This window comes from Triturus cristatus, chromosome 8 (genome assembly GCF_964204655.1).
Source record: "Triturus cristatus chromosome 8, aTriCri1.1, whole genome shotgun sequence".
Classification (NCBI taxonomy): Eukaryota; Metazoa; Chordata; class Amphibia; order Caudata; family Salamandridae; genus Triturus; species Triturus cristatus.
This window is the reverse complement of record NC_140591.1, coordinates 1,615,326,798-1,615,352,299: the sequence shown is the minus strand read 5'-3', so window position 1 is coordinate 1,615,352,299 and position 25,502 is coordinate 1,615,326,798. Positions and strand designations below refer to the sequence as shown.

Sequence of the window (25,502 nt, the reverse complement as noted above, 5' to 3'; positions counted from 1 at the left end):
TGTCATGTCGGGGGTTTGAGTTTGAGCAGTCAGTTTAGCTGTTCTGTCGGCTAGATCATTGCCTTGGGAAATGATATCAGTAACCTTTCGTATGAGCCTTACATTTCATAATTGATATTTCAGTGGGTAGATGTATTGCATCTAATAATGCATGAATGAGGGGTCCGTGCTGAATGTGGGCACCGTGGGAAGTTAAATAACCTCTCTCTCGCCACAGCACGCCGAAGTCGTGTACAACTCCGAATGCATAACGTGAGTCAGTGTATATGTTGACTTTTTTATTCATGGCTTGAATACAGGCTTGTGTCAGAGCGATAAGTTCTGCGGCTTGAGCTGACAAAGTGTTTATGCGATTAGTTTCAATGACTTCAGTATCTGTTGTGACTGCGTAAGCGGCTACTAACTCTCCTGTACTTGTTCTCATGCATGAACCATCTACATACAAGGTCAGGTCTGGATCTGGCAATGGGACATCGGTTAAGTCTTGTCTGGGTTTTGTTGTTATTGTAATAACTTCAATACAGTCATGGGCTAGTGGGTCTGTTCCGATTACAGGTAGAAGTGTGGCAGGATTCAATGTGTTACAGCGTCTGATTTCTATATGTGGCTGAAACAATGTAAGTTCATATCCTGTAAGTCGCGCTATAGTCAAGTGTTGTGTTTGCGTTCTATTTACAAGAACCTCTACTGCGTGTGGTACTTGAACTGTCAATGGATGTCCTAACACTATGGCATCGCTTTGTCTGATTGCTAAAGCTGTCGCTGCTACTGATTTCAGGCACGCAGGCAAAGCCTGAGCTACGGGATCTAATGTACTAGAGAAATAGGCACATGGTTTGTGTGCTCCTGCTTGATCCTGTGTGAGTACTGACAAAGCAGTACCTTCGCGTTCTGTAACAAAGAGTGTAAACTGTTTTTTGTAACATGGCGTTGCTAAAACGGGTGCTTGACATAAAGCTTTCTTTAGGCTTTCAAAAGCTTGTGTGTGTTCCTGAGTCCAAGGGAGAACAGTCGATGTGGCTGCCTCCTGTGTGGTTAACTGAATGAGTGGTTTTGCTAGAAATGCATACTGAGGGATCCACTGCCTACAATATGAAGTGAGGCCTATGAAAGCCCGTACTTCCTTTTGTGTCTTGGGTATTGGCATGTTAGCTATTAACTGAATGCGGTCGGGTGTAAGCTGCCTTCCCTCCTTGGACAGCGAGTGACCAAGATAAATAACTCGCTGGACACAGAATTGCAGCTTAGAAGGGGACACCTTGTGCCCCTTTTCGGCTAGAAATTGTAAAACTGTCAGTGATGCTTTCTCACATTCGGGTTCGCTTCTAGCGGTGATCAGCAGATCATCGACATATTGAAGCAGGGCAGTGTTAACTGGCATGTGTATACTGTCAAGTTCTCGTTTCAGTGCTTGGCTATAGATGCTGGGGCTTTCTGTAAATCCTTGAGGTGCGCGGGAGAATTTAAAGCTACGCCCATTTAAACTAAATCCGAACAAATATTGGCTTTCCGGATCTATGGGGACGCTGAAAAAAGCATTCTTGAGATCAATTACAGTAAAGAATGTTGCTTCGGAATCAATGGCTGTCAATAATGATGAGATATCGGGGACCACAGGAAATTGTGGCACAATGCATTTGTTTAATTCGCGTAAATCAATAACCAATCGATACACTGGCGGGGCTGTAGGATCTGTTCGTTTAAGAATCGGAATTATCGGTGAATTACATACATTGGAGTCTGTTTCTACAACTACTCCTTGGGCAATTAGCTCGTCAATGATTTTCAGCAAAGCCACTACAGCATCTGGTGGTAACTTGTATTGTCGCATTCGTGGTAGCACCACTCCTGCCTTTAATGTGACTCGGTATGGTGTAATGTTCATGCAACCAACATCAGTAGGGCCTTGTGCCCATAGATGTGTAGGTAAAGTCTGCAGTCGGGGATCCATGTCTCTAGATACATAGTGACCTTTAAAATCACGTAAAAACAACCTTACTCCTTCCGGAGAACAACATATTATGGCTCCTAGGGCTTTCAACGTTTTTATTCCTAACAAGTTTTCTGGACATGATTTAGTAAGCAATAAATCTGTAGTTCGGGTCAAAGGTCCTATCGTAAGTGGCAGAGGTTGTGACACTTCATTAACAATAGGTTTTCCTGAAAAACCAAGGGAAATATTCTGTGAGCCTGAGAGGGGTGCCCCTGGAACTTCACTACGTTTTATGGTCGTTCGACTTGCCCCTGTATCGAGTAGAAATTTTCTATCTTGGCCTAATAATTCACTATGTACATAAGGTCCTTCTTGGTCTACTGGGATTTCAATAAGGGGTAAGTCAACTTCCCTCTCTAGGCTTGTTCATGCGTAACGCTGATACTCGGGATATTCATACTGTGCGGTCTGATACATTTGTCGTGTTGTTGTCTGTGTGGCAGCAGCAGGCAACGGTGGTGCAGCTGGCACAAACTGTATTGGCTGTTGTGCGGCTGGCATGGCCTGGGCATGCTGCGTAGCTCCTTGTTCATTCTGATCTTGTCTAAGTGGCCGTGATCTTTCTTGTGTTTTACCTATGGCGATATTATGTTTTAAAACTGGACAATCGTGTACGTAATGGCCTGGCTTTTTACAATAATTGCATGTCCCTTTTACAGGTCCTGCTGAATCGGAATGTGTCATACCCTTTTTATGTCCTTCAGCTGGAACTGTCTGGGAAACTAGCATTTTCATTTTCGTGTCTTTCATGCGTCTGTGTTCATGTTCTTGTTCCTCTTTAATTCTATTGTGGTGGTACTGTAACATTTGTAACATTTGTGTTGGAGTGTTACCTTGCCAGGTACTCTCGAATTTTAATACTCTATTCTTTACTGGGGGCAGGGCATTTTCCACTAATTTTGTTACAAACCGATGCGGGTATGATTCGCTACTTGCTTTTATGCCACTATTTATACCAAAACATTTTTCAAATCGGGCATAGTAATCACTAGTGTCTTCATCTTGCTTCTGCTTACAGGCTGAAATTGTACCCCAATCTTCCTTTTTCGTAGTTAATAAACGTGGCAGTACCTGTACTAGTAGACCTGGTAGTGCTTTAGTTTTGTCCCCAAGCCCCGAACCTGGACCTCGGGCCCTTTCTTCTGCTTCTAATGCTGACCATTCTATCTTTTGATCACCTACCTCCCACTCTTTTTCCTTGAGTTTCTCATAAATGCCAGCAGGCATCAACACCTTTAATATTGTCATAACGTCGGGGTAGGTATACTCTCCCATGAGTAACATGTCTTTGATTTCTCGGTGAAAACCCGCTGGGTCTTTGTCATGACTGGGTACTACTTTCTTCATTTCCAACAATTCTATTTTCGATATAGGCGTATATACAAATACACGTTTAAACTCATTGTCCTCGCCTTTTATTGGGTGTACTTCTCGTAAGGGATTCTGTCTATCCAGGTGATACGTCGTTCTTTCCTTGACAGGCAATGAGACATGCTCTGAGCATACAAAAAGAATATACTGCTTTCTAGATACTAGAATTTCTTTAATTAATTTGGTACCTGGACCTCTCCATTTCTTCATAAGCAATTCAGTCAATATGTCAGGTAAGGGACCAGGGTCCGAATGCTGACTCTGATATAGTATAATGAGTTGTTGAATCATATAAATCCCAGCTAACCTCTGCTCATCTGGGGTGAGATTCAAAAGTGTGCGTACTACTGTATCATCACTATATTTTCCGGGACTGTCCACCCAATGGACAGCTGCCCTGGCTAAATCTTGTTCATCCATAGAATCGAGGAAATGATAACCCCTTCGTTCTCGGAGTAGTTTGTCGGCGGTTTGGAACGAATGCTCGTTAGACCTTATATTAATTATAGGTATTTGAAAATTCCTGTTATTATCTGGACATATCGGATGTATTGAGTCAGTATGATATCTAGTCTGATTCCTATTACAAGATCTTCCTCTACCTACATAGGCTATGGTGTCCGACTGTCCTGTGGGCAGTCCTGACCCTTCTTCCTCGTTTTGTTCGAACTCGTCTATCTCTAATCTCTCCTCGTGTAGGCGTTCTATTTCTTTACGGATCTTTCGGCACATGGCTATTATACAATTTTGCTTATCGTGTCTCCCTTCTGATATATTCTGGCCCCATTTTGTAAGAATTTTCATTGTTTCCGGATCTACCCCCGGTCGGTCTTGATTTCTGATCACACAGTTTATGAGGAAACGTAACAGTTCCCCCTGTATCTCTACTTTCTGGTATTCCATAGCTCTGTAAATACATTCTGGATCTCGCCCCGTTTGGACAAAATGATATATATTATCTAGATGCGCAGTCATTCCTGGTAACTTCGCTAAATACACTGCGGCTCGTCTGATACGCAATGATGCTAGGGTCATTTCGTCCTCTTTTCCAGGCACCGGGTCATATCTACAATCTATAAGAAGTTCCTTAAGCGCACGGGCACTAAGGAGTTTGGGTGTACGTGAATGCGCTGACTCTTGAAAAGTAAGTTTATTTATTCTGGGTGGCGTAGAGAAGATATTGGTAGCTCCTCCCGCGGCCCCATCTGGGGCGTCGGGTGTAAAAGGATTCGTCGAACGTGACACAGCAACTACAGGTGTGGACACAGCCATAGAAGTACTTGTAGGAACAGATGCAGAAACAGATGTGCTTGCCGGAACTTGTGACTCGATTTGTTGCTGTAGGGATACGGGCACTGGATCTTGGCGTTGAACCTCCCTGGTATGCGGTCTACGTGGGGCGGAATTAGCATACTCGGGAGCTGCGTCATCTAAATATGAGGAAAGAAAAACATCTTCTGCGGTTCTAGGATGCCCCTTAGGATGTACCTTGATTGGGAATAATGGGGTTGGCAAGTCTTTTAGTATTTCTGGAGTAGCCTTAGGTAATCCTTCGGCCAGAAGGGGATACATACCATTCATAAGGGCATTTCTTTGTCTGTCTACTTGTTCTGATTTCACTCGGATACCTTCCTCAATTAATAGATTCTCTCGAACTTTATTGGAATTCTCTTTACTCTTCTCTTCCTGTCTACGTGCTTTTTCTGTTCGTCTATGTGATTCTTTACGCCATAATTCAACGGCGTCTTTCTGTGACTGTCTGACTTTTCTTTTCCATAACTCTTCCTCGACTTTCATGATGCACTCTGCATCCCAGGTTCCCGCTGTGGGCCACCTCTGACTTTCTGGTAATCCCTTGGTATAGTCTACCCATAAATCAAGAAATAATATAGCGTCTAAGCCATGTTTGTGATACATAAAGTGCCCTGGAGTGTCCCTAGGAGGAATAGGGACGGCTTCTTCGAGAACCCCTTTTCTGGTAGTGATCTGTCTTAATTTCGAAAAGAGCGGCATATTGAGAACTGACCTTATACTTGAATTTGAACAGACTTAATACAATAAACACGATAATGAACAGTCATTTATACCACGATATACAGAACATAATTAAACACTTTAAACATTAAACATTAAACCTTTAACTGCAACAACAATGATGATCGTCTGCATAACTAATCACCAAGCTTAATTCTAGACAATAACTAGACACTTCGGAATACTTCGGAATACTTGATATACTGCTAAACAGTACAGATACACTGCTAAAACAGTGCAGACCGGATTTGTGTACCCAAACCCGTCTTGACCGGCACAACCTATGTGCACGTCAGAAATGCCTCCCCAGCAATGGTACTCACCGGGTAGCTTCGGAAACGGAAGGCCTCAGTAACTTGAACTCGGACCGGACTCGACTCGACTCGTCGGACACTGGGCTTGACTTCGGACTGGTGGGTCTCTGTATACCTCGGATCTTGCTCTCTCAGCTAGGCTCTGGTCGGGATACTTCGCACTTCTCACCGCCTCGTCTGGGTGTTGATCGCAGTCTCAGTCGCCCCCGCTTGACCGGAGGGAGATACAGGAAATCCTGCTGGTACGCGTTATTGTCCGTCCAGCTGTGGCAGGAGACCGGGCCTGCAACGCACCGCCGGCGCGTGAGATGAGAAAGTGTCCCTATTCGGGCGCCATCATGTGGTAAATAAAAATTCCTTTACCGGGACTGAATTTGATACAGGAACATAGTAAAATAGCTCAGTAAAATGAGAGGCAGAATCCGTGGTATTAGAGTTTCGGAATGGGCTTTATTCCAATAAACGATTATAATCGGATGCCTCAAGTTCCATCACCACGGGGGTTCAGGAAGTGAAGTACATACTTTATTGACAAGAAGTAACTTTTATAGTACATACATTATAATGAAGTGAATACAGTAGGCGTAACAATTGATAAGGAAATTGACGTTTGGGCTGCGTAACCGAAAAATGGGTGTAATAATGAGTAAAAAGGAACATGATTGGTTATGACGTAATACATAGGTGGATCTATAAGATAATACTTGGCATTGATGCGCGCGCAGCAGTATGACGTGTAATTGACGTGTAACTAGGGGGTGACGGGGATTTGACATTTAGCTCTACATGTGGAGACAAGAAGTCTGGGGGGTCAAGTCAACCTAATCCCAAATCATATCTAACATCCTATGTTTAAAGAACTATGTTATCCATAAAAGAAGGACTCTCGGACAGAATCTATTCTATACTGACTGTGCGTGCGTGTACAAGCGTCTAAGTGTCTACACTGAATGCGAGGGGGTAGGAATATTCCATGGTAACAGGGCTATGAATTACTTGCATGAGGACAGAGAAGATGGGCCTTTTTGCTTGGTAACTGGAAGAATGTTTACTTAAACTACTAGGCAGGAATGCATCGGCTGAGGGGGAAGCAGATAATTCGAAGGTGAAATACAGTTCTTGGCAGAGAATAGGCTGATGTCAGGCTTCGTGAGCCGCGCAGAGAATGAGACAAAGTTCATGGTCACAGATGCAGGCTCGGACTGGAGCTTTCAGAGGCAGAAGGCAAGAGGAGTTTTGATGACAGAATCAGGGCCTACTTGCCTGGACTGTAAAGTGGCATAAGTGAACCATATAAAGCCGGTGGCCTTTCATATTTAAGAATGGAATATCCGGCCTATTCATGGCGGATCTGACAGAGGACATGTTGACGGTGGGCATACATGTATTTGCGTCTTCATAACTGGAACTGGAGGGAACATACATGTACTTGTGACATGCACATAGAACCGTTGGGGTCCAAGATAGGGGACATAACTGACCAGAAAAATCCACATTTCCACACCTCCGTGACTATGGTATGGGTGCCATTTACCACAACAACTTGCGTTATGACATGCAAGACATTTATAGAGGAGATGGTGTGCACTTCAATGATGAAGGGAACAGAGTCTTCCTCTTGAACCTTAGACTCTGCATCGGTACTTACTTGTAGGTACCACTAAAAAATCACTTCATAAACACAACGGCTCTTTTTAGAGCCCCCTAATATCTAAACTCTTAAATCTGCTTTTCATTTATTTATTTTTATTTTTTTTACCGTACGCTTACCGTAAGCTTACCGTACGCGTACCCCGTGATTTTTTTTAAAATCAATAAATGTTTTTTTTGTACTTTTCTGTCCTTCTTTGACCCCCTTACAAATGTTAGGGGGTCTGTAACTCTCCTCATTGCCCCCTTTCCTTGTTTTCACTCTTTTTTTTTCAGAGTGAAATACACAAAATGGCGGCCGCCGCTTCCTGGTTTCGACCGATTCGAATGTTTACTAAGATCTAAGAGCCAATCAGAATCGCGCTCGCGCACGCCACCGTACGCTTACCGTAAGCGTACGGTAAGCGTACCGTAAGCGGGCTCAGATATATATATTGATTTAAAGGCTATTTTCTCAGAATCTACTGAACAGATTTACACCAAACCTACAAAAGGCACTTCCTTGACCTAGGGACTACCTCTCTGCCAAATTTTGAGTAATTCTGTTCAGCCGTTCGGGCTGTAGCTCGTTCTAAAGGTCCTATGGAAAAATGCATGGGAAAAACGCGTTTTGGGACCCCCCTTTTATCTCAGCCCCCGCTTGACGGATCCCCCCGAGACTTTCAGGGTAGGAGCGGAGCGTAGCGCCCCACCTATTTTGAGAAATTCGCGAGGATTCATCGACCGGCGCCAAAGTTATTCAAAATAGAATGTTGAGGTTTTCCTATGGAAACGTGGTCCTAACTATAACTACCTACTGGCGACCGCCAGTAGGTAATATATATATATATATATATATATATATATATATATATATATACTGTGGCAGTCGCCACTGTGTACATAATTGGGTCAGAGTTTCCATAGGAAGTTTGTTTGTTTCGCGAATAACTTTGGCGCTCCTTTGACGTTCCAAAAGTTAATTCACCTACACTCCTTCTTGGAACGTTTCAGGGTGCTCAATTATTATTATTATTATTATTATTAGTTCTTATATAGCGCTCAACTCAATCAAACGTAAACCAAGAAAACAGAGGCGAAAGAGGGAGGAAATCCCAAAACAGTTTTCCCATGGTAACTACCATAGGAAATTTTAGGAAGCGATGCAGAAAAGAAAAAAGCCTGAACGGAATTACACCAAATTTGGCACAAGGTTGGAGCTTTACTCAAAGAATGCTTTTCATTTGGTGTGAATCTGTTTACCTGTTTTCGAGAAATTCACATTTAAAGAGGCACTTGCAGTCATCATGAATAACCCCGGGCGGAGCTGGCATAGTGCCACTACGCGGAGGTCCATGGAGTTGGGGGGGGGGGGGGGGAACTCAGTGGAACTCCGCTCCGCCACCCGCCTCCACCCCCCCTAATAAAAAAAGATTTAAAAAGTAATTAAAAAAGAAAGAGTCACTTACCTGTACGGCGGCATCCCCGGGCTGCCCTCCTCCTCCTCGTACATCTTGCGAGAACTGTGCATGCGCTTTTCTCACAAGACGTCTTGCGAGAAATGCGCATGTGCACGCATGGGACGCCGCAGTACAGGTAAGTGACTTTTTCTTTTTAAATGACTTTTAAAGTATTTTTTTTATTAGGGGGCGGCTGGTGGAGGTGGGGAGCCAATTTAGCAGGATGGGGGGGGGGGGGCTGGCTAACTCCGCTCTGCTGCAGAGTCGGAGTTTTGCCCTATACGCAGCAGAGCGCGGAGTAGACAAATCTCCGCACACTCCGTTGGCGGAGCGGAGTTCTCTGCCCGCCCTTAATCATGAAGAAGTTAAAATTAGTGCTATCTGGACTGTTGTTCCCATGGTACCATTAACTTAAAAGAAAAAAAGATTTAATTGACTGAGAGATCTTTCTCCTGACTGCCTTTATGGTACATGGTACCAGTCCCTTGGTACAGAGCAATCTGATTGACTGGCAGCAACTTAAAGACCGATGTTGTTTGCCATTACAGGACATGGGGTCATTTTTGAAAAAACAGATAAGGGGGCAAGGTAGGTATACCTTAACTCCCTGGCACTTACTTGTTCGGTTGCGGGGGAGGGATCCATAGGGAGGGATCCATAGGGAACCCCTTGAGCACCACTGGGGCCAAAAACAACCGAAATAAATCATACCATAGTAGTCCCATGGGACCCAGCAAGACTCTTCTGTGAGATACCACTGGAACTGCTGCCCAAGCAGCACACCCACAGTACCGCAGGACTGCGCAAGCTTCTGTAAGTAAAGCTTGCACGGTCCTGCGTTAACATGTTGGTGACTGCAAAACGAGTGTGTTTAAAAAAAATTAAAAATGTGGAGTAGTAGGTTGGGTGCAGAACTTGCCACAGATTAGGCCCTGCATTCAATTCCCTCCTGCACACAGCCTTTGGCTGTGCATGGAGGAGGTCTGGCGCAGGGCCTGACCTCTAACAATCCCATGTGCCCAACCCCAGTTTGCAACCGCCCAAAGGTTTTGGCCATGCACAGCTTTGGGATAGCCTCCCCCTGCTGTCTATGTGCAGGCCTGACCCAGTGGCCATCCCTCAGCTGTGCATAGCCAAAGGCTGTATGTGGTGAGGGGGTTAGGGGTACCCGCAGGGGTCGAGCATAGTGCCTGGCAACCCACTTGACGCTTAAATGTTCCTAGAAATTCACTGGAAAAAAAACAGTTTACAGTGACCATATATTTAGGTGTTGAAATAACACAAACTAATGTTTAAAGAACAAAAAAGTAGTCATCAGTCATAGTTTACTGATCGAACTATAACTTTCGCCTCTGCCAATCACTGCGTATGACCGTGCATATTACATCAGTCGTGATATTGTTAAACATCATTGATTACTTCACTGATAATTGCTAATAACATCACTGACATACGAGCTTTTTGACGCTGTCCTATAGGAATTCCGGATTTGAGGTAATTCAACTCGCTACACCTGTAGACCATGTCCTATTCACCTTAATGCGATTTAACCTCTTAAAGTTGTCACATGAGCTGCAATTTTAACGCAAGAGATTGACAGTTATGTATTTACTGCTGAAAAGACTTTCTTTGAGGCCCCCAAGTGACCCTCAGTAGTTTAGTAAAATACACTAAATATGTTCCTGAGAAGTGAACAGCGGCTTACAACCTTACAGCCATGCTTACAATAGTGAGGTAGCGTGGAGCCAAAAACCACCAGAATCCTGCAAAATGTGATACTAATATGGCACTTGGCACAGTGTTAGGTAGTCCTATGAACATTGTTTTTTTTTTTGTTTGTTGATATAGACCCCAAAAATCTGACTCCCCACCCCAATTTGAGGTGTGTGATGCCATAATACAAAATGGCCACCACAAGGGTCAGTAAAATATCATAAATGTAATATTAGTTCCAGCACATAATTGTTTTTTTGTTTTTGCCAAGGATTTAAAAAATGTTGCAATTGAATTGACTCATTGTGCACTAGGATAAGTACTTGGATATATCGTAGGTATACTGGGTGTTCCACATAACTTGCTTACCCCCTTAACTTTTGAACAGTTAAAGATGGAAATTTTAAACAAAAATCATGGTTCATCAAAAAAAGTCTAGTTTGATACCATTTTAGGGTCCCTTGGGCCCCATATGCAGGATGTACCAAAAGTCTATTGCAAAATTGTAAATGACACCCTGCATATGTGTGCTATATTTTTTGTTATATTATGAAAATAGATTTTGTAACATTTTAAGCATTAAAACATTTTATATTGAAAAAGAATGAAGATACAAATGATATTAATGTTTATTGCTATTTTAGTCAACAGTTTAATTAAAAGGTTCAAATGTGGTCAGTCGTTTAAAACCTTTCCTCCTGATTGCATTGACCATCACAAAGAATGGTACATGGAAGAAACAATTGTTTACATTCAAGGATGGGTACACAATGTTTTACATCCACATATAACAAGTTCCTTGCAGTAGTTTGAAGCATCAGGCAAAAGTGACCACAGAAGTTCATATCTAGAACCTTCCCTCAGCCATCCCCACTGAGCTGTATCCGGTATATCGGGATACTCGTTCCACCACTGAGACCACACACAACCCGCGTGGAAAATAGCTCTCTTGCTGTGCTGTAAAAGATACAAATTATATTGTTTTTAAATGTTTTTTACTATTTTAGTGGCATATTTTTCTAGAGTGTGTTCACGTTTGGTCACAATCACTCTTCGACACTAGTTAACAGAATCTGTTATGTTCTTATTGTATAATCTAATTATAAATCGCTGAAGGCAATTGAAACGGTTATTTGAAATATCTGGTGAGCAATGAGAAAGCCGGGGACTTGGACCAAGTAGGTGTAAAGGCGGGGCAGGACCCTTGACGGAGGTTTGACTACAGGGCTACTCCATCGTGCCTAGCGGTACCCAGAGAAACGGTTTCTCTCCTCAACTTGGCTGGAGAACCAAATAGGACCGATTAATACATCTGTAGTATCCACGGAAGGAGCAGCTACTCTGCCCTTATTAAATTCACAGGATAGGGACTCCCCTTCCTCTCCTCTCCCCAGGGTGGATGATCTTTGCCCTGAAGAAAGTCCTGGACCTTTACGGCCGACCAAGGACTGAAACATGTTGGCAATAGGACCATAATACTTCCACTGACCCGAATTTTAATTATTTTAATACCCCTGACAGACCCATGAATAAAGGGAAACTGGGGCCTGTCTTAGGTTTTTATCTTTAATCCCCCTGGTCTTAATTTTCACAAGAGCTCCAAACGCTGTGATTGAGCCCACCCCGACTTGTAGGCATCGGGATGACCCGATGATGAAGCATGACACCACTAGGGTGTGTGAGGGTAAATAAACAAAAGGGAATTGCTTCCCTCCTCACCGGCTGGTGAGTCCAGGTATATCCTCACATAGATAATTCCCGTTTCTTGCAGTCTGGTTTCTCAGCCCTACGACCACTTGTTGGTCTATTGGAGTATTTTTTGTGGTTTAATGTATTGATATGGGAGGTTATACTCACAACATAGGACACTCTCAACTCTTCAGGCACTGGGGATCCTACCCCCGCAGCCTATTTGTTTACACATAGAGCAATGAGAGAGCTCAAATGTTTGTGACAGCCTGAAAATTTTGCCACGTTTCCCAATCCGTTTTCTTGCCACAACCTGCAACTGCAGATACGGTGTTGCAACCTGTAAATGGATGGAAAAATAAAATACCATAACACACACACTTTTGCCATGTAAATTAGCACACTCGTGGATATGCAGTAGCCTTTGATGTTTCCCAATACCAAAATCAATCCACAAATTTGGAAGATTTAAGCTGCTCAATGCATATAGAGAAATAACCCCTACATCGAAATCAATAGTACGTGTAGTTATAGACTTCTGGCCGCTTTCACTGGCATGTTTTGCACATAAATAGTATTCTTGTATCAACTTCTTGCTAACATTGTCTGAGTTTAGATACATTCAGATTTTCTGGAATATTTACCACGTTATCATCCTTTCAGTACTACAATTTCACCCTCTGGTATCTGAAGACTCAAAGTTAGAAGCCAAGAGTAGGAACAACTTATTTTATACAGGAATGAGGTCTACCACTTTAACGAGCAATAAAATATGTTTGAAAATTCTTCATAAACATCTGGAATTCTTGTTTTGAGCTCAACAAGCATTTTAAAGAACACTGGCATCCACCTGGCATAGTTATATTGGTTAGATTATGGAGATAAAGAGTTTGCATCATCTGCAGCTATTCGTCTGACATAGGTTCATTATGAAAAGAAGGCGGCTGGAAGGCATTGATATTACTTACAGGTACATATGGCTGTTTTTTTGTCATTGTGCATGGTAACTGCAAATAACACTCTGCTGAATGATGTACGTTTTTAACGTCCACTAATGTTCTTCACTTTTTAAGAAGGATGATGTCTGATTTTCTCTGTATCGGAGACATGGATGTTCTTTGGAATGACTGAGTGGATAAAGAGCAAGAGGGATTGTGATCATTTTTGTCTATTGCAGTACAAGTGAAAGTGGAGAGTTGAAGGCCTGTTGGACACACAACTCTGTCATTGCAGAATTGCTTACATGGTTTATTGTTGCTGACACTTCTCGAACACACTCGTATGACACACATCTGCCCAATTTGTGCAGTTTTGTCAACTAATTCCCATTTTTGAGTTTTTGCATGCACCATTAATCCAATATAAAGAGGTAGTGGAGTTTTATTATCTTTTTTGTGGTGGATGTTTCTTTTAGGATTTGCCATCCTAGCATTTACTGTGCTGTCATTTGAAATGTTACAACCTTCCATAATCCTTCGTATTAGATTTAGCATAGCAGTCCCTACTGACTTTTTTTCTTGGCAATTGTGCTCAAACTGTCCCCTAAATCCATCTACTTCAAGTTGAAATGTTTCTTTCGAATAACAGGAGCTGCCTTGGCGAGGCAGACACTATCCTGAACATTTTGTTTACAGAAACTGAATATATTTTCTCCTATATTGTTTTTGTGTATTAGGAGAATCTCTCTACCTTTTGGCTCAGCTGCAAGTTCTGGTATGAACGCAAAAATCTTTTCTTTTAATCGTGTGCTGTGTACTTATTTGTCTGCATTTTCACACCTGATTCTGACATACGACGAACTATGAGTGAGTTGATGTTAAAGTAAATACTGGCGATACTTCAGAATTTTGAAGTGTATCTTCTAGAGAGTTTACAATTTCACCTAATACCATGCCATAGATTAATGTCAATTTATTGTCTTCGATTTTGTTCTCTTTATTTTTTTCTTTTCTTTATTTTTTTAAGCTAGTTATCAAAACTAACGATGCTTTTTGTGGTACTTTGCTTTGGTCACAACCATCTCACCACCACTTAACTTGGCGAGTACTTTTGAGTCCATCAATGCAACTGCACCATCTCGAACTAGATTACTAGTGATGTTAACTAATATATATATAATTTTGTAATCCCTGTATAAATGCCAGACTCTAATTTCTTTATTATCGGTAACTTGTGATACACCCAGACACCAATTTATAAAGAAAAGACCTCAGAACTAGATTATTAGAAGCTAATACAGTCACGTTCTGATGTCACAATGCCTGCTGCCCGCAGCTGAGATGCAAAGGCAAGTCAGGTCACGGAGTATAACTGAAGCAGCTGTTTAGAGAGAACATGTTTATTTTTGCACTCCTTAGACAAAAGCTAAAATCTTTCTGCATGTTTATACACATTCTGAGCAACTGCAGATTTTTATTTCAACTGACTTGTATTGAACTGGTTCTAATATCTGTTTGCATCCAATATCTATCAGGTTTTCGATATGTTTAATTTTGCACGAGTTTTTTATTTTTATTCTTTGTTTGCGAACATGCTCACTCTTTCACATGATAGAGCTACGTACCAAGGTTTTAAGTGGCTTGTGGGAAAGGTGAAGGCGTGTCTATGTATTATATTGGATAAAGCACCCTCCCTGGTGTACATAAAGATATTTCAAGTCCCCTCGGAATCCATAAGCTTATAAAGGAACTTTGCCTTCGGCCTGGTTCCTCTTTATCAACATCCTTCTAATGTACAGCAGGGGGTAACTGATCTCATTATATATATATATATATATATATATATATATATATATAATATATATAATATATATAAATATATATATATATATATATATATATATATATATATATATTGGTTAAAGGCATGGTATAGTTGGCGAAAACTTGTATTCTTTCTATACCAACCCAGCATAAACTATACAAACGTTAGAAATTCTAAAATTATAGATATAACTTACAATTCTAATTTATGCACCACCTTCAATTTACTACACACCACGCACATCTGTATTGTCTTACGGCATCACTCGCCACACTACATTAAAAATAACTTGCCCCTTCTCCAAGCACTCATGATCATACCCCTCGCACATTACATCTGTTCGCCCACTTTCCTGCATGGACGGTTTCAAGTACCACACGTCACTCCGTCCGCCACTGCAGTGTACGCCACCCCACGCCACTGCAGTGTGCGATAATCCGCACCACTCCACTGTAACAGTAGACTCCACAATTCTACTGCACTGCACGCTATAGCACTCTACACCACTCCACCACACTCTATTCTACCTCACTCTACGCCACAACACTGTACTCCACTCTACGCCTTAACACTGTACTCCACTCCACGCCACAACACTGTACTCCACTCTACCCCAGTTTGCCACACTTTAGGACCTAGCACACCACTCCGTTGTGCAACACCATGCCACTCCACTGTATAACACTTTACTCCACCATACGCAACGCCAGTCTACTCTACAACACTAGACTCTAGGACACTAGACTGTACTACACTATCCTTCCCTAGACTCTCGACTTAACACCCAAATGGCACTTTGATTGCAAACCTTTTTAATTAAACTAACCATTTAAATGTAATGGGGAAAAACAAACGGTTAAAGGGGTGTTTGTTATGAAAACTTGTATTCTTTATATACAAACTAAGCTTAAACTATACAAACTTTAGAAATTCTAAAGTTTGTTATAACTTAACTTTAGAATTTACACCTTCAATTTACTCTACCTCTGTGCACAGTCTACATTAACTATAACTTGCCACTCTACCATGCACTCTGTTCTCCGAAATGATATACTTTGAGATGTAATAAGTATTATTATGACTGCATTGATTTCAAATGCTATAAATCATAATATGCAAGGGTATCATGAGTGCTTATTTTGGTAGCTGGTGTAAGTGGTGTTTAAAGCTATAAGTGTTAAAATACGAAGTAATATAACCAGGTAGTATCGGATTGGCTAATCGCTGATTGCGCAACGTAAGACAGCAAGTAGTTTTTGGGACACTTTCACTGCGTTCTGGGGTAGGGCCTTATAAATAGGTAACTATTAGATTTTATTGATTTATACCTGCTATTGCTTAATGAAAGTGATAGAGAAATGTATTTACAGTTTTCTATATATTTTTGTAGCAGTTTAGGGAGATCTGTGCATTTTGAGAAACATTTTTTGTAAGAACCGCAGTAATTTGTAGGCATTACCGCAGCACACCATAGACTTTTTAGTGAACATTTAATTGTTAAAAATGGGAAATACACTGTATTACACTATTTGTAAAATATGGTGTAGTACAGTATATTGACATAGTGGGCCTTAAACACAACATTCCATTTTAAACAAAGTAAAACCAGGTGTTTACACATCTTCCAAACCTGCCTACATGATGCCCCTTGCCTATTAATGGCTTCAACTATGGACATGTCGAACCAGAAGATAACACTTCTGTCCCTGAACACCTCAGACCATATGGTTACTGCGGCAACAATCTGGAATGGTTCTAGGAAGGTGATGCTCCTTGTAACCCCACTGTCATGCCAAGAAGCAGTCCAGCCTGTCCTTTACTGCTCTGTGCCCTATATAGCCCGAAGCCGACACCTCCAGTTGTGTTCGTGAAGAGACCCAGAGTTCCATTGGAGACGGGAGAAGCCAACCAAACAAATGAGCCATTGACTTGCCGCAGGAAGCTGCACCATAGCCGCAAGTCCTCCTTCCCGTCGGCCTGAAGTCTGATACGGTGGAGCTTTTGAGTGAGGCCTGTCACTGCTCTGGCTATCGACCTGGAAAAGGAGCTAGCCATGGTAATAATTCTCAACATAAAATTGAGCTGGCCCACTAACACTGGGAGTTGATGCAAAGTAGCCTTTTTGGGAGCAAGCATTGAGTCAATAGACTGATAGAAGGAAAGTACTCCATCAGGAGGGATCTGCATTCGCCCGCAACGGTCCACCTCTGAAGCAGAAGTGACGCACCAGGCTTGTAGGCCTGTTCCTGTGGCTGATCCTGCGACTCGCAGGACTGGCGACAGGAAGCCTCCCCTTGACCCGGAAGGACTCCTGAACTCCGCTCACGTGCCACCTCTACTGCCGTAGTCACCTGTACAGGAGGTATCGGGGCCCTCTGGCCCTAGGTTCTAACGCCATGCCCCAGTGAGGCATGGAGCTCTGATGACGCTTATCAGAAGACTTTGTGTAATTAGGGGTATGCAAATGCATCTCATCAGTGATTTGGCATGCTGCTGGCTGTCAACATCTGATTAATGCCGCTGTGATTGGATTATCTGACAAGGTAACTGGCTGTTGCTGTTTTTGTTTATGTAAATTAATGAGCGCATATATTTTTATTGTGAGTATGCAATGCTGTGACTCACGTTAATGGGCGTTGACCTAATGCTGAATTTTAATGCATGTCCTTTCGTGATAAAGCCGAGCAGTGCAACCGCTTGTGCCAGTGTCTGGTTTCATGCCAGACCTCCACGTCGGCTGTCCTGGCACTGCTGTGGGCATCCCGTGGAGAAGGCCTGTGTTAATGTGTGTGTGGGGGGGTAAAGACCCCCATGTTCGTTGGTTTCCGGTGGTTATAAACGGTCCAATTGCTTGTGCTGCTGTAATAAATCGGTTTTTATGTAGCTCTAAAACTTTAGGGAGCTCGTGTCCTTGAAAGTGACGAGGAAAGAAAACTGCACGTCTTTTCTTTTAACTAGACGTTCCTGACTTTACTGCCCACCGTTCCATAATAGTTGAATGGTAGTAACTGAGCCCCAGGTCCATTTGTCCTGCCACAACTCCCTCCTTCGGAGTCACGACCACAGCTGTTCAGTGCATCCTGTGCTGGGAGGTGAGACAGGAAACGAGCACTGGCAAAGCCCACAGGTCTGGTGTCGGCTGCCAGCTTTTTGACTTTATTAGTGATAGAGTTCTCAGGTTTTGTTATGGATCCTCCCCAATAAATAAAAACATTGGCTCAAACCAAAATAATGTTTTTTATCTGAGCATGGAGTACCCAGAATGGAACCACTTTTTTGCGGATGGGCAGAAGCAGTCATTGTGAGAGCGGAACGCAGTCCCTCAGAGTGACGCTGGCCAATGACGGACTCTTTAGCCCACACTGTGTGCTGTAGTAGATGGAAGAAACGTGTGAAAACACAACACACTGATAAATGAAGTGGGCTGGCTGAAAGCCCCTACAAGTACATTTATTTGTGTACTAAAAAAAAAAAGTTCCATTGAAGTTATGGTGGTCAATCACTTTGTACACCTGCTAACCAGAACTCGCACAACAAATGCAATGACCGTGACTTCGCCCTTCATGAAATGGATTAATATTAAGAATGATTACAAATGACGTCTCTTTAGGCTCTGCAGTTAATGTGCATCTCGTCTTTCCAGTTCATCGCCTACTTCTTGAAAAATGTGTTCACGTCCAGCTCTGTAACCACAGCAGTTAGAGTAGGGACCTGGAACGAGTAAGAGTGAAGCTAATAAAGCTCCGTCTAACTGTTCTTCGTGTCGTGTCCTTATTCCGCACCGGACACAATAAGCACTTCTGTCTTTTTGACCGATTTTTAAAATCCGTCTTCCATTCAGGGCATAGCACTGAATCTGCCCTGACGCACACACTGGACGATGCTCTAAAAATGTTGGTCCAAAAAAATCATGCCTACTAATCCTCTTGGACCTATCTGCAGCATTCGATGAGGTTATGCAGGACTACCGGCTACTCGACTTTCTAGATCACAGGATGGGAATGTCTGGGTTCGTCCTAAAATGATTCACCTCATTTATTCTAAATAGAACGCAAAAAGTCCAGGTAAATCGGTCCCTCTCTAAGATTTCTCCAGTCACACTTGGGGTCCCACAAGGCTCCTCACTCTCACCCACGATCTTTAACCAATTCACAGAGCCACTAACAGAAATCCCACGGTCCTCTAACATCCACTATCATTATTACGATGATGATTTCCAAGTGGGCCTGAAAGTCTGCACACCTGAAGACATCGGATTGCGGAATCCTATTCTTCAAAGTACCCCAAACTGGCGGTCATGCAACCACCTCAAACCTAACACTCTAAAAACTGAATTCCTCCTAATCGCTCCGCCCAATCAGTCACCCACTATCCATGAATGGATGAAGCATCTCTCAGCATTCAACTGCACACGACAAATTGATTCAGCAAGATCACTGGGAAGAATTCTCGACAAAAGCCTTAACATGCAGAAGCACTTTACTGCTGCCACCATTAACTCAAACCCCCCCTGAAATAAGAAAGATCCCTTCAACTACATCCTTCAAGACAGAAGTCAAACTTCTATTTATGAACCCATTTCTAAAATAGACCTACCGATTCCTTTCCAAGAGCATTCTCTTCCCTTGTCCAGTTTGGCTATAGACTGTTTGTTTTATGTATTAGTTTTTTTGCTTTTATTCACTTGCGGGTAACATAGCACTTTACGAGGGTCGCGTTCACGCCATAAACTTTTCAAATAAATAAATCTAAAGCAGGACTGTTGTAGTAGGCTCCCATCGGGTTACGTAGAAAGAAGTGGTGTACACACACACACACACACCTTTTTACAGTCCTAGAAGTTTATTCCAAGTATAAATGCAAATGTAGGACGAGCCCCTCTAACGCGTCCAGTGCTACCTACTCCAGATCACCACAAGTAGTCACCGACCGGTGATTTAGGACCAGACCAGCAGGAGGGCATGACGCCAGCACGAGAGAACCGAACTGAGACAACTTAAAGGCACAAACCATAAGTCAACCAAACTTTAACCATACATCTATGATCCAACAATGACCAAATGACCACCTCGATAGCTTATGCACCCCTAAATTTGGATGACGGACTATTGATTGCTTGCAAGCATCACTGTGCACTAACCATCTGATGTAGTAGGCACAGTGGCTGCACAGAGCACTAGATTAAACGTTTGCACAACTGTTGGCTACACTGCACACTCTTGGATGAGTTCACATGTGTCCTTTTGAGCGAAGTGATGCAATGACCTGAAGTAAAGGGGCTCTGAGGTAAAGACAAACTTGTATGCAAGATAGGGGGCTTGGCTACCATCGGTGTAGGAGGTGGAGTGACTCCCCGGCACTGGGGCATGAGGGGCCCACTGCAGCCTAATCACTGGTGTGGTACAGCCCCCCTAGGGAGAGTGGGGTCCACATGTCTTGCATTAAGGACCCTGACACCAATGCTATTGCCCTAATGAGGCGCCTCTTTCATGCAAGCACAATCCTTGATCTGTTCGTAGTCAAACGGTGCGTGGTCTCCAACGCGTGTACACTTCACGCGTTTCCCTTTCCCACTTCCTCCGTGATCTGGATGTAGGTGCCGGGTTAGGATTGACTTCTCCCCGGATGTGTGGCCTCCTATTTGTGTACGCTTCACGCATTTTCTTTCCTGCTTCCTCTGTGATCTGGGTTAGGATTGACTGCTTCCCGGGTGTGATGCGGAAGCGCCCGAAGGTCTCTGTCTGGAAAGTTCTGCTTGTGGAGCAGACTTTATCGGTTTCTCCCCTAGAAACAGGGATTCTTAACCTTTTGACTTCAGAGGACCCCCCCCCGGCATTATTGGGGCCCCCACTTAATTATTGGGATCAGGGGGCCCCCCGCTGAGCCAATTATTCTGATCAAGCCCCCCCACTGATCTATTATCAGGATTAGGCCCCCCCACTGAGCAATTATTGGGAGCAATGCCCCCGAGCTATTATGAGGATCAAGCCACACCCCCCCCCCGAGCCTTTGTTGGGATCAGGCCCCCCCCCCCCCTGGCCATTATTGGGATCAGGAGACCCCAAACTGAGCCTTCTTTGGGATCAGGGGGGTCCCCACTGAGCCTTCTTTCAGATCAGGGGGGTCCCCACTGAGCCTTCATTGGGATCAGGGGGTCCCCACTGAGCCTTCATTGGGATCCGGGGGTTCCCCGCTGAGCCTTCATTGGGATTGGGGTGGGGGTCCCCACTGAGCCTTCATTGGGATTGGGGTGGGGGGTACCCACTGAGCCTTCATTGGGATCAGGGGACCCCACTGAGTCTTCATTGGGATCAGGGGGGTTCCCACTGAGCCACTGGGGGCGTCCCCTCCCCCCTTGAGCCATTATTGGGGATCAGCCCCCCCCCCACTGAGCCGTCATTGGGATCAGGGGCTCCCCCCACTGAGCTGTCATTGGGATCAAGGGACCTCCCTGAGCACTCATTGGGATCAGGCCCCCCACCACTGAGCCTTTATTGGGATTAGGGGGGTCCCCACAGTCCTTACTGGACTGCAGCCTACGCATTTTCGATGATTTGAACCACAAAACAATATACAAGCTTTCATCACACAAACGCACAAACTGAATATTTAATTTAAATCACAAATATAAGAAAAAAATCTAAATTTGATTTTTGAACTGAATATTGGAGGCCTTGTAAATTTGAGGCAACACATTTTCCACACGTTATGCCCGTTTCATGCACTTGCGCTGCTCCCATGAATCTGTCCGAGGATACAAACTGTTTTTTTTTTTTTCTGCCTCCAATTTCAAATTCCTTCCAATTTACAGAATATTGTAAAATGTTAATCTTTACATTTTGCTTCTTTATATATAATTTACTTAAAATACTGAGCATCCACGGACCACCAGGGGTCCCCAGGCCACAGATTAAGAATTACTGCTCTAGAAGACAGAGCATCTATGGGTTTCCTTCTTGCAGTAACTTAACACATTGTGAGTCTTCGATGATCTGAGTGACAAAGTATATGCAGAATATTTTGGATAAATCCAATTTTCTTCCGATCTTCCCAAAAAATCCTCCAAGTTCTCTTCTCTTTTAGGTGCTAGTAGACCATCGCCAGTGGACGCGACACAAATTTGTTATTTGGAGACCACCAACTTTTTATTTAATGCAGTCTTGAAATTCTGAAGACTTTCTATACTTCCTTTGAGACCAAACCAAACCACCGTCCTGGGAGCGTGTACGCTTTCCATAGTCCTGGGAGCACCTTTTGAGATTCATTTAAATTTCAAGCTTCGATCTCTGGCTCGAGGTAGGTAGATTTTATTTAAATTTCAAGCATCGATCCCTTTGGCTCCTGCTCAAGGTAGAATACAGCGACAGGTGGACCTTCGAGGCCGGACCTCTGCAAGAGGGGTTTGGATGTTGGAATTGTTAGTTTGCATCAGTAAGTTCTCATAACTCTAAACCAATGTTTATAACCATATTGTGGCTTTTGGAAGTGTTCTCTCTCAAAAAGGCCTACAGTGGCATCCTCGAAGCTTTTGAGGAATACAGCGCTCTTCATCAGGCCTTCACCCACAAGCTGTCCGTCTCCCTCCCAACATGTGCTGGATCAAGGACGAGCTAGCGCTTTCTTCAAGTGTGAATTTATTTAGTGTGCTTGCATACGGAGTTGATGGACTGCTGTCAGAGGCATACACCAAAAAGCATTTTAAAAGAACAGTAAGGGCCCCTTCCTAAATGGATTTCTCTCACACAAGTTCCCCTCAGTACTTTGTACCCAGGAGGAAGGACCGCTGTGAAGATACTAATCCGCGACCCACAAACCTGACATCCTAGCCGTGGGTTTGCTTCTGAATGGCATGCGCCTTAAACCAAACTCGATTAGCCATGCCTAAGGTGACCTGATGGGATCAGTACAAGGCGGTTTCAGGTATCCCACAAGCAGCCGCATCGGGTATCGGGCTATCCGCTAGGAGCTACGTCAGAAACCACTTGTTTTTCAAATGTCAGGGAAGTGGTTGTGGCGACAAATTCTCCCATGATCACTTAGTTAAACTTGGTTCATTTAGTTACATATTTGGGTTTCCCTTTCCTCCCCTTCAGATCTTATTCACTCCTGGATCTGTGCGCTCCCGGGCAGAGTATTGATTTCGCAGTAATTGTCATTGGCCCTTTCATTTCTCTATAATAGCCTGTTGGGAAAATGCTAATCTAATTTTCTAATACGTGCACGTGCAGGACGGGGTATTAACATTATTGTGTAGCTGCAAATAATCCCTGATTAACCAATGTCCGTTCTTGGGTGGTCAATCTTGTCACCAGCTAGCCAAGCTGCTCCTTTCCTGACTGCAGGCTTTCAGACCCTGTTCCCATGCTTAAGACACAGACCACTGACCAAGCAGATGTATCGCTTAACAATACGCGCCTGCCTTGTGGATGAAAGCGCCTCTTCAGGTCAAAGTGGCTGTAAACCCTCCAGCCTTGAGACTTGCAGCCTAGGCCCAGCTCCTCCATTCCACCTAACCAAGCCTGACCCTGACCCCAGGATGGAGTACCTACCACTGAGCTGTGCATCTTTGTCGCTTGGCGGAGGAGGATGTTGTAGCCTGTTGCCCAATTGTAAAACTTTCTTCAATCGACAAAATCACACTAGGATCTATGCCAATGCAGGTGGAGACACAGACCCTGCAGGCACCTTGGAGGCTCAGGCCCACCCATTCCTCTCCGTGGTCCAATACGAGGGATGCAGTGTATGCTGCAGCTTTACTACCACTGCTCCTCGTCTCTTCTCAGGTCCGCTTTAGCGTTCACGTTGCTTTTGCTCTGTTGCCTATCCCGCTCTCATTATGCCCTCCTTCGGTTCCATCACCAGTTTGTCTTTGACCACTCCCCGGGAAGTCTTTAAATGACCCTAGCAGTAGAAGGTGCTCTTCTGTGAGGGTCCTGCTTGCAGAAGCTTCAAGTGATCAGTCCATGACTTCTTGGCCGAGTAAGGGAAAGTTTAAACCAGTGATGTCTACGTAGGTCCAGTAGGGTGGATCCACGCCAGATTATCAAGATATCTATGTAAGATTAAACAAATGAACATGGCACATGGCTACTCATGGATATTCTCCAGTCTGGGGCATGTCTTCGTGGGCTGAAGTTTCATACTCCTTTTGTAAGCCTAGGGCCATTGTCTCCAGTTTTGGAGTAACATGAGCTCAATATCCTCGCACACGTCTGGTGTAGATAAACCCTGGACGTGTTGGAATGCTCTTAACTCTAACCTTGACCCGATGAGCACCCTGCAGGATGGACCTGCTATAAGCCCCCTTCCAATAAGGTCTGGTGCCACTAATCTTTCCGACGATCACGAGAAGTTAGGGCATTTGGTATTTTCCTACACACTAGCATCAACAACTTGTGTTCGTTGAGTTTAGTACTCCATATATTGTTTTTTTTCTAATGCTTGTACCCGGCTTCTCAACCTTGGCTCTTGCCTGGATGGTAAATCACAGATCATTCAGGAAAGCTTTTGTAACTGAGCCGAACATCTAGTGAGGGGCTCTGGTGAAGCCCCCAAGTCACCGGTGTTTCTGCTTTTCATTGTATGACGAAAGCAGGGAGGACCCTATTTGGTAGGTTTTAATCTTCGAAACCACCGTTGATGGACCGGTTGTCCTCCTCCATTCCCTGCCCGCTCCCACCCACCGATCCACTTTACGCTTCGTTGTTATCTGTTGCTACTTGTTCTTCTGAGTGAAACTGCTGTGCTTTCCTTGCACGCCCCATTTGTTTGTTTCTTAATCTTACCTGAGCTGCTGCCTCCCATCTTATTCTGTACTTGTGTCGCGTGGTATAACTCTAAAGGCCCCTCATTGAGTGATGTCACAGCACATGCCAAAACCAATCATTGACTGACATTGTGGAATCTAGAACCTAACCCTGCCTCAAAGGCAGGGACATCTTAAGGATGGGCCAAACATATCTTGGGGACCTCTGTTCAGAACAGCTTTGAATTTATGATCCAGTTTCAGCTCTTTCATGCCCTCTTCGGCCGGGTCACTGACACTGCAGAGGCACACTCGTCCACATTTTAAATGTGTTTACATCTAATATTCAGGGATAGTCATGTGTATTTTCAATATTGTAACACAGCAGCAGCTCACTAATATTCCTGCAAATCTCTGTGACGCCCCTCCCATTTGTCATATGTGAGGTTGTTTTGATGGAAAAACTTTTTTATGGATGTTGCTTGAAACAAACACATTTCCCTGCAAATTCTCTATTAGACTCTCGCACATCATGCACATTAAGTGTAAATTAAAGGAAAAGGGTATTGAAAAAAAAAATAAAGCATTATTCGAGGTAATTATGGCAAGACTGCGGATCAGAGCTGAAAGTCTGAGATCTCTCCGCAATCTGTAATGTTTTTTTTTTGACTGAGCTGTGCTCGGTATGTTTGCACTCCGAGGTCAGCTGGACACTTGCACATTGTTTTTGGCTCAGCAGCCCATCAAATAAAACAAAGGCACAATGATTGTGGCACTTCACAAGCTGCAAC

The 25,502-nt window shown here is 43.6% G+C and overlaps 1 protein-coding gene across 1 annotated transcript in view; it reads left to right on the top strand.

Moving 5' to 3' along the window:
* Positions 1–25,502, top strand: part of LOC146806340 (uncharacterized) — a 227,120-nt gene that overhangs the window by 123,071 nt on the left and 78,547 nt on the right. The window lies entirely within an intron of this gene.